This window comes from Suricata suricatta, chromosome 7, assembly GCF_006229205.1.
Source record: "Suricata suricatta isolate VVHF042 chromosome 7, meerkat_22Aug2017_6uvM2_HiC, whole genome shotgun sequence".
Lineage (NCBI taxonomy): Eukaryota > Metazoa > Chordata > Mammalia > Carnivora > Herpestidae > Suricata > Suricata suricatta.
Window position 1 is genome coordinate 24,183,654 of NC_043706.1, and position 12,581 is coordinate 24,196,234.

The following is a 12,581-nucleotide window of genomic DNA, read 5'->3' on the forward strand; positions in this document are numbered from 1 at the left end:
ATGAGCCCTAATCTTGGCCATACATGTTTATCTGGGACTTCGACTCTTGAGGGAAGGCTGGGGGAAAGGGGGTGGGTAATTCTCAGAAAGGCCTGGCTATCTGCCTCTACAGGGAGACTATTGCTGTGTCTTAGGATTTCAGAGATGCCTTGTTTCTACTGGTTCCCACGTTTGGTCCTTCACTCTCCTATTGATTCTATGAGCCACACTCATATTTTCCTTTCCTTCCTACCACCCCCCTTTTCCAACCAGTAAATTCCTCTTTGCTTGTCAGAACTTTTTTCCACTGTGTGCAGTCAAGAACTCTGACACCAAGAGAAATGTCATCTGTTTGGTTTAGTATGGTGGTTAGGAATAAGGCAAGTCCTGCTTTGACCACTTGAAACTCAGGACAAGTTGCTAAAGCTCTGAATGCCTCAGTTTCCTCATCTGGTCTTAGGGAGGATGGTACCTACCTCCTTTATGAAGGCTAAATGAGAAAATGCAGAGCCTGGCAGAGTATCTGACTCATTTCAAAATCTAAACAGGTTTTCTTATTCTTTCCTTCCTGTCAGCCCTTTTCCTCAAGTAAGTACTTGATCTGTTGGCTGGTAGACTTTTAAAACCAAATCAAGGAAAGAAAAATCTGTAGTTCTTTGCTCCCTAATTTCCAGTTTTCTCTCCTGTAATAAATGTCTAGGATAATCACTGGCATGACATTTATATTTCTAGAACTGGATAATTAGATTCAGTAAACTAAAATCAGCAGACAGTTTGCTAATGGAATAATAAATGTATTTGTTGACCATAGTAAAAAGCGGAGTAACATATTTTTGTTAACAATATTAAAAACCAAAACTGAGTAGCCCTCTTAAGTTCATGGCAGCTAAAAAAGGGGAGATACAGGGAATGTAATCCAGTATCAAAAATGAGAATAGTATGGGAAGCATATAACTAAAACAAAAATGAGCCAAAATCTCAGGGCAAACACACTGGCCCCATCATAACACCAGAGCCATAGGACCAGCAAGAGCAGGGGCCTCAGATTCATTGTTCCCAGGACTTACAAATTTGATTTCTCACCTCAGTAAGTGCCTCACTGCAGGAGCAGTGCATGCAACCTGTTTAGGAAAGACATTTAGATTTGGTTTTTTAGGTAGCAAATGATATTCATGTTCTCTTTAAGCCTGTGGAGGCAGGTTAGAGCCATATAGAATCGGTCTGAGTTAGCATAATTCGCCACGGTGCAATTACTCTTTAGTTCATTTCACGACATAGGACTGAGCAAGGAACTGAGACCCTCTGAGATGCATTATTAGTTCTTCTGTAGACCTAGTCAGGCAAAGGTGGGGGAGCGTTCCCAAAAATTATAAAGTCATTGTTTTGGAGACAGGAACTTAGTTCACAAAAATTCAGACATGATGGCTAAGACTTACTTTGGAGCCAACATCTCATTCCACCCCACACCTTACAGCCAGTGTTTGTCACATTTTCTATCCACTAACTGAAATTTTATGAATAATTCAAGTTCACAGGATAATTTTATGTAGTAAGCAAAAAACCATGTTGATCTTTATTTTTTCGCTTTTTTACCTAGACCAGGGAAATGTTCTCAAGATAGAAAAAGGACTTTAGAGTAGTGCAGATCTACTTTAAATGTAGTCAGTATTCAAACATCAAGGATAACTGCTAAACAAAAAAATTAAGCAAGTCACCCCCAAACATAGTGCTCTTTAAAACATAGTCATTATTATCTCTCCTGGTTTCCATGGGTTAAGGATTTGAGAGTGGTCATTCTGGGAGGTTCTGGCTCTCATGAACCTTGCCATCTGTTTTGTCTAGGTCCACAGCCAACTTGATCCACTCTCGAGGTGGCTTGTGCACAGTGATGGCCACTTGATACCAGCTATTAACTGGGGGGCCTCAGTTCTTCTCCACGGCATGGTGGTCACACACGTGTCACAACACTTGGTGGCTGGTTTGCCCCAGAGTCAGCAGGTCAAGAGTCTAGGTCAATGGTTCTCAAGTGGGGGCAGTATTGCCCCCTCTCCTTGAGAACAGTCAGCAATGTCTGGAGACATTTTTTATTTTTACAGCTGAGCATGAGGTGCTACTGGAATCTAATGGGTAGAGACCAGAGATTCTACTAAACATCTTACAATGCACAGAACAGTCACCCACGATAAGGAATTCTCTGGCCCAAAATGTTAAGAGTGCTACTATTGAAAAATGCTGGCTACAGGTGGAAACTGAAATGTCCTTTACAATCTAGCCTCAGAAGTAATACTTTTGCCATAGTCTGTTGGTGCTCAGGGCCAGTCCTGATTCCATGTGGGAAGGGACAATGTAAGGGCATGAATACTGGTAGGCAAGGTTTATTTGGGGGGGATCTTGGAGTTTAGTTAATACAACACCAAAGTCTTAAGAGTGGTAATCTTTGTGTGACTATGAGTGACTCCCCCTTTCTGCTTGTCTCCATTTTCTGCAATAAGAATGTACATTTTATAATGATAGATACACATAATTTTTACATAATGCAAAATAAATGTCAAGAACAATGCCTTAAATCCCTTTAACACTGCCAGTGCTTTGTGAGATATTGTCCACTGAGAATCACTGGGTTGCTGGCCTCAAATAAGTTACAGTTTATTATTGCAGGATTTTTTGTTTTGTTGGTTTGTTTATTTTTGAGAGATAGAGACAGAGAGTGAGCAGGGGAGGGACAGAGGGAGAGGGAGACACAGAATCCAAAGCAGGCTCCAGGCTCTGACCTGTCAGCCACAAAGCCCGGTATGGAGCTCAAATCCACAAACTGTGAGATCATGACCTAAGCCAAAGTTGGATGCTTAAACAATTGAGCCACCCAGGCACCCCGCAAGATGTTTTTAATAAGAGGATCAGACAGTAGCCATGAGAAGTTAGGATCCCAAATCTCCCCTTTTTTATGAGAAGATAGAGCCATTTCTTCTGAACACCTAGGGACTACTGCTTGTTAGAAGTGAGTACCTTTTGGGGTTCAACAACTAGAGCTTTCCTTGCAGTTTTTCCCTTTAAGTCCTATTTCCTTATTTCAACACTTCAAGTAAGTTCAAACCACCAAGCAACACTGTTATATAAAAATGTTGGGTGTCCATCCATTTTCTCTTATCTCAGAAGGTTATTATTTAGATTGGAATACTGGTGATGCACTGGTTCTTAAATCTTCCTGCCTCTTCTGGGGCCAAGAATCCAGTCATCTTCCACTTTCCTGTTATCTTCAACTTCTCTCTCACTTTTGGTCCTTTCATTTCGACATATAAATACACTTAAATCTTTCCATTCTTTAAAATAAAGAAAAGGTATGTGATATCTTCCTTCTTCCCTCCTGCTACCATTAACTCTGTCAGATTCTTCCTTTCCCTTTCTTTAAAATTCACTTGCCTTCACTTATGGCCTTCACTTCTTCACCTCCAACCTTCTGGTGCTCCCCAGGGTCCACAGGATATTAAAGTCAGAGGTGCTTTGTTTGATTTGCACAATGTTTCTCAAAGACTGGGCCCCACTCATTTGCTTTAGAATCTCCTGGAGGTATGCTGAGCTGAATCTCTTGGGGGTGGGGATTGGGCAGGACTTTATAGTTTTGTTTTATTTTTTACATTTATGTATTTATTTTGAGAGGGGAAGAGGTTGGGGGAGGGAGAGAGAAAATTCCAAGCAGTGCAGAGCCCAACATGGGGCTTGATCCCATGAACTACGAGATCATGGCTTGAAGGAAATCAAGAGTTGGACACTCAACCGACTAAGCCAACCAGGTGCCCCAGGACTTTATAGTTTTAAGGAGCTCTGTTCACCACAGTTCAAAGAGCCACAGCTCATCCTTCAACACTGGTCTTGTAGATGAGATACCCTTTCTTCCCACAACTGTATTTTGGTGCCTCTTTCAAAGGCAGAGCTGGCTCTGACTTGTAACAGAAATTCTTGTGATGTGAAATCATATACAATGAGACAGGAAAAAGAGAAAATACAAACACACACATTTTTTTTTTGTCCTAGAGAAAAATGTTAAAGTTTGATCTCATTTCCTTTTCCTTTTCCTTTTTTTTTTTTTTTTTTGCTAGCTACTTACAATGGAGATTGAGATTCATCTTGGCTTTTTAAGACTTCCAGTATGAAGGAAGAGGTGGATATTTGAATCTCTACATATCAGAGACACATATCAGAACAACCCATCTAATATTTGGAACAAGGGAGGGTAGCGCAGGAAAGAAATAATCGTGCAAAGATGGAAGGAATGGAAGATCAAAACATCACTTCATATCTTACAGCATCAGATTTTTATCAGTGACATTAAATGGTTGATATGGTTAGAAATGCGCTGTCTTGAAAACCATGACTTCCTTGAAGAGACTAAACTAAACTATGTGTCAAACCAAACCAATGCCCTTGTATTCTGATTAAATATTTGCATTTCTTAAATCTGTAGGTTGTAGATTGGTGGCTAGTAAAACCCAGGGATGCAGTTGTGGTGGAGACTTAGAGGAGGTGGCGAAGGCTGACTGGCCTGGGGTCCTCATCAGGAGGAAAACACAGACTCCTGGGGTCATTATTCTCCAGGAAGGAATGCTTGGAACTCGGGCAGGACTGGCTGCCATGACTTCATCATGTGACCCTGAGTGGGCCAGGTCCCATGTGCAGAATGCTGGTGGATCTGTGCTGCTTCTCCTCCCTGAAAACGGTCTTATCCAGCATGTCTCCCTGTCACTCAGGCCCCGGCACTGTTCCCACAGCCCGGTCTCTGGTGACTGGAGGGTGAGGAAAACTTCCCCTCTTGCAGTTACAAATCTTATCTGATTGGGATCAGATAAGAACATCTTGTTTGGAGGAGGGTGTTGCTTTGTGCTGGCTTTCAGAAGTAGTCCTGGGCCCTTGGGTCCTGGGCATCCATAGAAACATGGAAGGAATTTATCTTGTGTCACCTTACTCGGCCCAGGTGAAAACCTGAAGCTGCCCACATGCTGCCTCGTTGAACACATTCAAAGCCACATCAAGGCTCTGTTTGAATGGCATTTATTCCTCCCTGTCAGCCTTCTGATAGGTGCCATAAAATAGCCCAGAGGACTTTGTGTCTTTATTTTCTTTTGTTTGAAGTCTGCTTCATGTTGGAGAGACTGGAGTAAAGCTGCCTTTACACTAGAGGTGGCTGGAAAAGGCGACTGGATTGATAGGGAGAATGTAGAGGTGCTATAAATGAGAAATTTGCAGTTGATCATGCCGTTAGCAGAAAGGAATGAAGTGATGCCATTTCTGAGCAGGGAGGTGCTCTGGCCTCTGCAGGTGGATGGGATGAAGTCCTGGCCCCACACTTGGCTTCTAATGGGCTCTTGGGAAAAGCAAAGGAGGTATGGGGGCAGTGGGCTTGAATCCTCTAAAAACATCAGAACAATATTGGAAGTGCACAAAGGGAGCTGGGTGGGGACAAGGAAACAGTTTCCCCTCTCCTGCCTTCTATGCCCCAATTGTATTAAATATTTTCCCCTAATAAAATCTGTTGAATTCAGACGCATTCCCATTTCACAGTTATTATGGAGGGTTCTAGAGCCCTCTGTCTGCAAATTTGAAAAGGCTATGTCCCAGGATTAGGGAGCTACAAATGGTGTTTTAAGGTCCTAGAGAAAAGTTTAACCCCACAATTACTTGATTTGAAAAGAGACTTTGTTACTTTCCCTCCTCAAAAACCTTCAGTGTTTAGAATACTTTTTAAAAAGTAGGATTTTGATCCTTCTAAAAAGGGTTCTGGGTCTCTTTCCCAGGATATACAAATTCACATCTATCTTACCACAAATGAATGCAGTGGAGGTATGGCCACCATATAGAGAAAGCCTAATTCGAAGCAATTGCAGAAAAATAAAAGAGGCCTCAATTTTCTTTACTTTGGCCTGTCATTACTGAGGATGCTAATTTTTAAAATCTAGACCACTAAAACATGGCATGTTCCAAATCTGTATATCTCTGAAGATATCTATGGAGTACACATATATATATTTTTGTAAGAATGAAAAAGAAATTGAGATAAAATATTTCATAGGATGTTTTTGAAGACAACATAGGAAAATGCTTCAACATAATGGTAAATTTAAAAAACAGATTACAAAATTGCATATATAGTTTCATGATTAGAATGTATCTCAAGCGTATACATGGCTGGGATAAAATGAGTAAAAGGAAAAAATATAAAAACAGTAACAGTGGTCTTCTTTGAGCAGTACAACCATGAGTGATTTGTTTCCTCTTTTATATTTTAAAAATTCTCTGTAATATGCATGTTACATTTATAATATAAAAAATAAAACCCAATAAATGTCATTTAGATATCACAAACAAGCAAGAAGGCAAATGAATCCACATTAAACAGTATTCCAGAAGAGTGAGGTTAGGATTTTCTTTTTTGTCCTTAATACCTATTGCTTCCTTAATTTCCCTTGCTCAATGAACTGACCTAATTCACACTCCAGCAGTGCCCGCTGCTTCTCTCTGTCCTGCATGGGGCAGCAGGTCCCTGGCAGACTTGAGGTTATTCAAGCTCCATAAACCCACAAATGAGCATGTCCCATTTGTAACTGCACAGATGTTAGACACGGCCCATTAGAAGAAGTGAGATACTGCCAGAGCAATTTAACCAAGGGAGGAATAAAGGAAGCGTAAAAAGCCATGTGCTTCTCTAGAATAACAAAGAACATCTGTCTTTAAACTCACAGGGCTGGGTATGACATCTCTAAGAACAAAGCCCTTTGCTATCCTTTTTGGGACATACTTCTTTCTTCTAGCTAGAATTCCTTTTCCAGTGTTGGGCTAGGACCCCCTTTCTGGCTATGTCCACGGCTCTGGAAAAGAGCTCTGTAGTGGTCAATATGCCAGCTGTTGGTGTCAGGTGGTGAGGTCACCCAGACCCTGTGAAGTCAGCCTTCTCAGAACTAGTAGGAAGGTTCAGGGCAGAGGTGTGACTGGTGGTGGGGGACAAAAGGACTCAAGTACAAACTTGAGGGCGGGTATGGGGTTAAGAGGTTCCCAGGAGACCAGTTCAGGTTTCTGAAACAAGTGACTGACTGAAAAATGTGTTTATTAGCTGCGTGAGGGAGAACTGTCTGTAAGGGATTAAGTCTTTCCGATGCCATCACCTGTTCTCATTCTTCTTTATAGTTAGACAGTTGACACTCACTGAGCTCTGCTCTGCATGTTAGTATCTTTACCTGATGACCCAGGAGGATCCTTTGCAAAGGGTGTCTTCATTTCTGTCTTCTCTACAAAGTCTCAGAGAAGAGATGTAGTAATTCTTAGCTATTGAGAGCACAATGTCTTTCAAACTATGGCTTGAGACACATTAGTGGGTCAAGAAATTCATTTCATGGGTTGGAGCCAGCATTTGAAACAAAAAGAAGGAGAAACTGAATGGAGTAGGAATGAATTGAACTGAATTGAAAATATCAGAGTATATTGCATACAGTGAGGGTGAATATGATTTCCTAGAAATTGTATGAAACTTTGGTTTCAGTGTGTATATATATGTTTGCATACTTGGTTAAGATGTATTTAAGGATCACAGCCAAGCAAGTCTGGAAGTCACTGGTTTAGGTAGATGTTGTTTATACAGGATTGTGGTATACGAAAAATATATATATATTTGGTCTTTGTTCTTGGAGCACAGAGCTCCTAAGACCCTTGGAGTTTCCTGAGTGATAAGAGTGTATGTTATTCAAAATGAGCCCCTTAGACTATGCCTGAGTTTGTATAATGAGGTGGTCCCCTACATAGCTTTAGGATGGAGGCTGGCAGCCAGAGGAATCAACCATCTGATTAGAGGGTTGAAACTTTCTTCTCTACTCTCTTCCCTTTGGGGAGAAAAGAAAGGCTGAAGATTTTCAATCACCAATGGCCAATGAATTAGTCAATCATGCCCATGTAATGAGATGTCTATAAAACTCCCTAAACAATGGGGTTTGGAGAACTTCCAGGTTGGTGAACACATTGAGCCAAACTTCGTATCTTAAAAGAATAATATTTAATGGCTATTTTACCAACTCTTATGATTCTGCAGATCTACTGGGCTTACCTGGGTGGATCTTCTGTACATATTGTACATACTGAAGTCATTTGGGGCCTCATCTAGCCTGGAACATCTAAGATGAGTCACTCAGATGGCTGGCAAATGGTGCTGATTGTAGATTGGATATTCAGTTTGGAGTGCCAAGTTAAGTGCCTCCACCTGGCCTCTGCATGTAGATTGGCTTCTCAAAGCACTGTAGCTATGTCTTAGAAGAGTATGTGTTGGGAGCAAGTATTTTGAGAGGGAGGAATAGAAGGTGTCTGGCTAGTTGAAAGCTCCATCCACAGGAACAACATTGCTTCCCCTATATTGCACTAGTCAAAGCAGACAAAGGGCTCGCCCAAGGAGATAGGGAAATAAATCTTACCTTTTGATGGAGAAGGTACAAGATCACACTGCAGAAGAGCGTATAAGGTGAGAGATATTATTGTGACTCTCTTTGAAATGGAAACAGACATTTATATGTAACTAAAGAGACCTTCCCAACAGTCAGGTCAAAGCTAATCGCTAAAGGCAGCTCCCATCTCCTCCAGCTTCCTGAAGAAGCTATCACAGGCAGATTTGGCAGCTGGTGAATATTGAGCAAATCCCATCTCCCTCCCCAAACCCCTAGCCTCACATCTGGGCCGTAGAAAATCTTATTGGGCCGTGGTGGCAGTTAGCTGATGGCACCAGTTCCTACCTTCCCTACACAGCTCCTGCTTCATAAGGAGGATCCAGATGCTGCAATGGATGAAGAGTTCCCCATCTCCTCCCCTCCCTGACTCCTCATCCAAAGCACAGAGAAAAGTTGGAGCAAGCTGACATTGCTAAGGGGCTCTACTTTCACTAGATCAGACCATGGAGCAATTTATGTCCTGAGTCATCAGTGAAAACAATGAAGCAATTAACCAGCAATTAGTGAGGCCTAATAATTGTGTATGATGCATACAGAGGCAGACTAGCCAGAAGCTTAATGAGGAGACCAAGGAAAGGGACAGTTAGGTCTGTCAGACAGTCAGCTAAATCTGCATTCATCCCTGGTGATCAGGAACTGTGTGTGTATGTCCAAAGCCGAGTCCTCCAAAGAGTAAATGGAGACAGAAATACTGAGCTGCTAGTCCCTGGCTGAAAGTGGGGCAACCGATAAACTCCCTGAACAGTGAAGGCAGTCTCCAAAACACATCCAGATCCAATGGTAACAAGTGAAAATAATTAGTTTAGGGGCTTAACTACAACCTCTGACCAAGAGGTGACTGGGAGGAAAGTAGGCTTAAAGGTCACATTGAGGGGAAAAGTTTGAGCAGAGATGTCAGCAGCTGCACAGTGCAGGGAAAACAGATGCCACAGAACTAGTCAAGCCAACTCATTAAATAAACAATAACAGCAACAATCCTCAGGGGGGAGAAAATCAGTATCCTTAGCTGCTGCAATATATTATCTAAAACGTCCAGTTTTCAACAGAAAATAGGAAGACATGCAAAGAAACAGGAAAGTGAGACCCATGCAGAAGAAGAAAGGCAGGCAAAAGAAATTCCTTTCAAGGGGTCTAGATGTTGGACATAGAGGCAAAACTTCAAAGCAGCTACCATAAACATATTCAAAGAACTAAAGGAATCCATGTTTAAAGAACTAAAGGAAGATGTGATAATGATGTCTCATCAGATAGAAAATATTAAAAAATATATAAATTACAAAATGGAACCAAATGTAAATTCTAGAGTTGAAAATATAATGACTGAAATGAAAATTTCACTGGAGGGACTTAACCACAGATTTGAGCTGGCAGAAGAAAGAATAAGAAAACTGGAAGATAGATGGAGATTATACAGTAGGAAGAACAAAAGGGAAAAAATGAAAAATAAAATAAATTGAACCTCAGAGAAATGTAGGACACCTTTAAGCACATCAACATACTCATACTGGGTATATCAGAAGGAGAGAGAAAGGGACTGAAAAAAGTATTAAAAGAAATAAATAATGGCTGGAAGGGTGCCTGGGTGGCTCAGTTGGTTAAGCATCTGACTTCAGCTCAGGTCATGATCTCACAGCTCATGGGTTCAAGTTCCATGTTGGGCTCTTGCTGACAGCTTGGAGCCTGGAGCCTGCTTCAGATTCTGTGTCTCCCTCTCTCTCTGCGCCTCCCCCACTCACACTCTGTCTCTCAAAAACAAATAAATATTCAAAAAGCTTTTTAAAAAGAAATAACGGCTGAAAATGTCCCAAATTTGCTGAAAAGAATTATTCTACACATCCAAAAAGTTCAATTAATTCTCAGTAGGATTAAAACACAAAGCCACACGGAGACACATCATAGTCAAAATGTTGAAATCCAACAATAAAAATACAATCTTTAAAGCTATAAGAGAAAAATTACTCATCATATGCAAGGGAACCCTAATAACACTGAGTGAAGTTTTTGAAGAAGTAAAAAAACTGACTTCTTATAATGACCAAAGGGCCAGATTCAATATAATGGAAAAATAAACCAACCAACTTGTGAATCAAGAAGCTTATGTTCAGCAAAACTATCTTTAAAAAATAAAAGATATTCCTAGATAAACTAAAAACTGAAAAAGTCCATTGCTTTGAAAAGAAGAAAAAGTTGGAGGACACATACTTCCCCGTTTCAAGAAGCAACAGTAGTCACGACAGGGTAGTACTGGCATAATGATAGACACATAGATGAAGGGGATGGCACTGAGCGTCCAGATACAAGCCCATGTATCTACGGCCAACTGATTGTGTCATTTGGGTGCCAAGACTATCCAACAGGGGACAGAACAGCTTTTTCAACAAATGGAGCTGGGACTAGATAAGCACGTGCAAAATTATAAATTTGGGCTTTTACTTCACATCACATGTAAAAATTAACTTAAAATGAATCAAAACACATAAATGAAAGAGGCAAAACTATAACATTATTAAAGGAAAACAGGGGTAAATTTTTATAAGCCTGGGTTAGGCAATAGTTTCTTAGATATGATACCAAAAGAACCAGTATCAAAATTAAAAAAGTAGATAAATTGAACTACATTAAAACTAAAAACTTTTATGCTCAAGTAATACTATCAAGAAAATACAAATAACCCATGGAACAGAAAATATACTTGCAAATCATATACCTGACACAGCATTTGTATTATTATATGTAAAGAACTCTTCAGACTCAATAATAAAAGTAAGCTCATTAAAAATGGGCGAAGGATCTGAATAGAAAATTTTCCAAGGAAAATGTGCAAGTGGCTAATAAGCATAAGAAAAGATGTTCAACATCAAAAGCCACAGGGAAAGTCAAATCATAACCACAGCAATGAGAAAACCACTTCACACCTAAAAGGATGGCTTTAATAAAAACAATGGATAATAGTAAATGTTAGTGAGCATGTGGAGCATTTAAAACCCTCACACGTTACTGATGGGAACATAAAGCTGGTACAGCTACTTTGGAAAACAGACTGGAAGATCCTCAGCGGTTTACACAGAGTTACCATAAGACCCAGTAATTCTGCTCCTAGGTATAACCCAAGAGAAATGACATGTCCACACCAAATATTGTACACAAATATTCACAGTAACATTATTCATAAAATCCAAAAATGAAAACAATACAAATACAACTATATGAAAACAATTACAACTAATAAATCAATAAAGGAAATATATTGAAATGTTGGCCATAAAAGGGAATGAAGTACTGGGTAAATCTTGAAAATATTAGGCTAAGTGACAGAAGTCAGACACTAAAGTCCACATAGTATATAATTCCATTGATATGACATGTCCAGAATAGGCAGATCTATAGAAACAGAAGATAATTAGCAAATGCTTAGGGCTGGGGAAGAGGGAGATTAGTCCAGGGTTTGCTTTGGAAATGATGAAAATGTTCCAAAATTGTATTATGGTAACATTTGTACACCTCTGTGAATACACAAAAAGTCACTGAATTATGTACTTTAAACGCGTGTACTTTATGGTATGGTATGTAAAATATGTCTCGATGAATATACAGCCATATTAGTTACGTGTGCCTCAGGATCTCCCATGGGATCAGTCACATGGTTGGCCTGGGCTCCAGTCATCTGAAGGTTTGACTGGGGCTGGGAGGTCTGACTCCAAGCTGGATGCTCTGCTTTTGTGGGCTGCTGGCAGAAGGCCTTGGTTCTTTATTTCCTGCCAAGTGGACCTGTCTCTACGGCTGCCTCAGTGTCACAAAGCGATAATAGGTTCCCCCCAGAGTAAGTGCTTCAAAAAAGCAAGGTGGAGAAAAGGTACAATGCCTTTTATACCTAGTCTTAAGTGTCATGTTGAATATCATTTTAAAACATGCTGTCATTTTATCAAAATCCTATCGGTTACACAAGGGCCCCTTCTACCCTCCAAGCTGGGACTGAGATAAAGTGAGTAAGGCATTTACCTTGGGCATTACTGTAAATGTTTGGGGTGGGGAGTGGAAACACCCAAAAACTCAGTAATGAAGATAAATATTTTAATGCAATATTAAAAAAAAATTTTTTGAGAGACAGAGAGACAGTGAGACAGT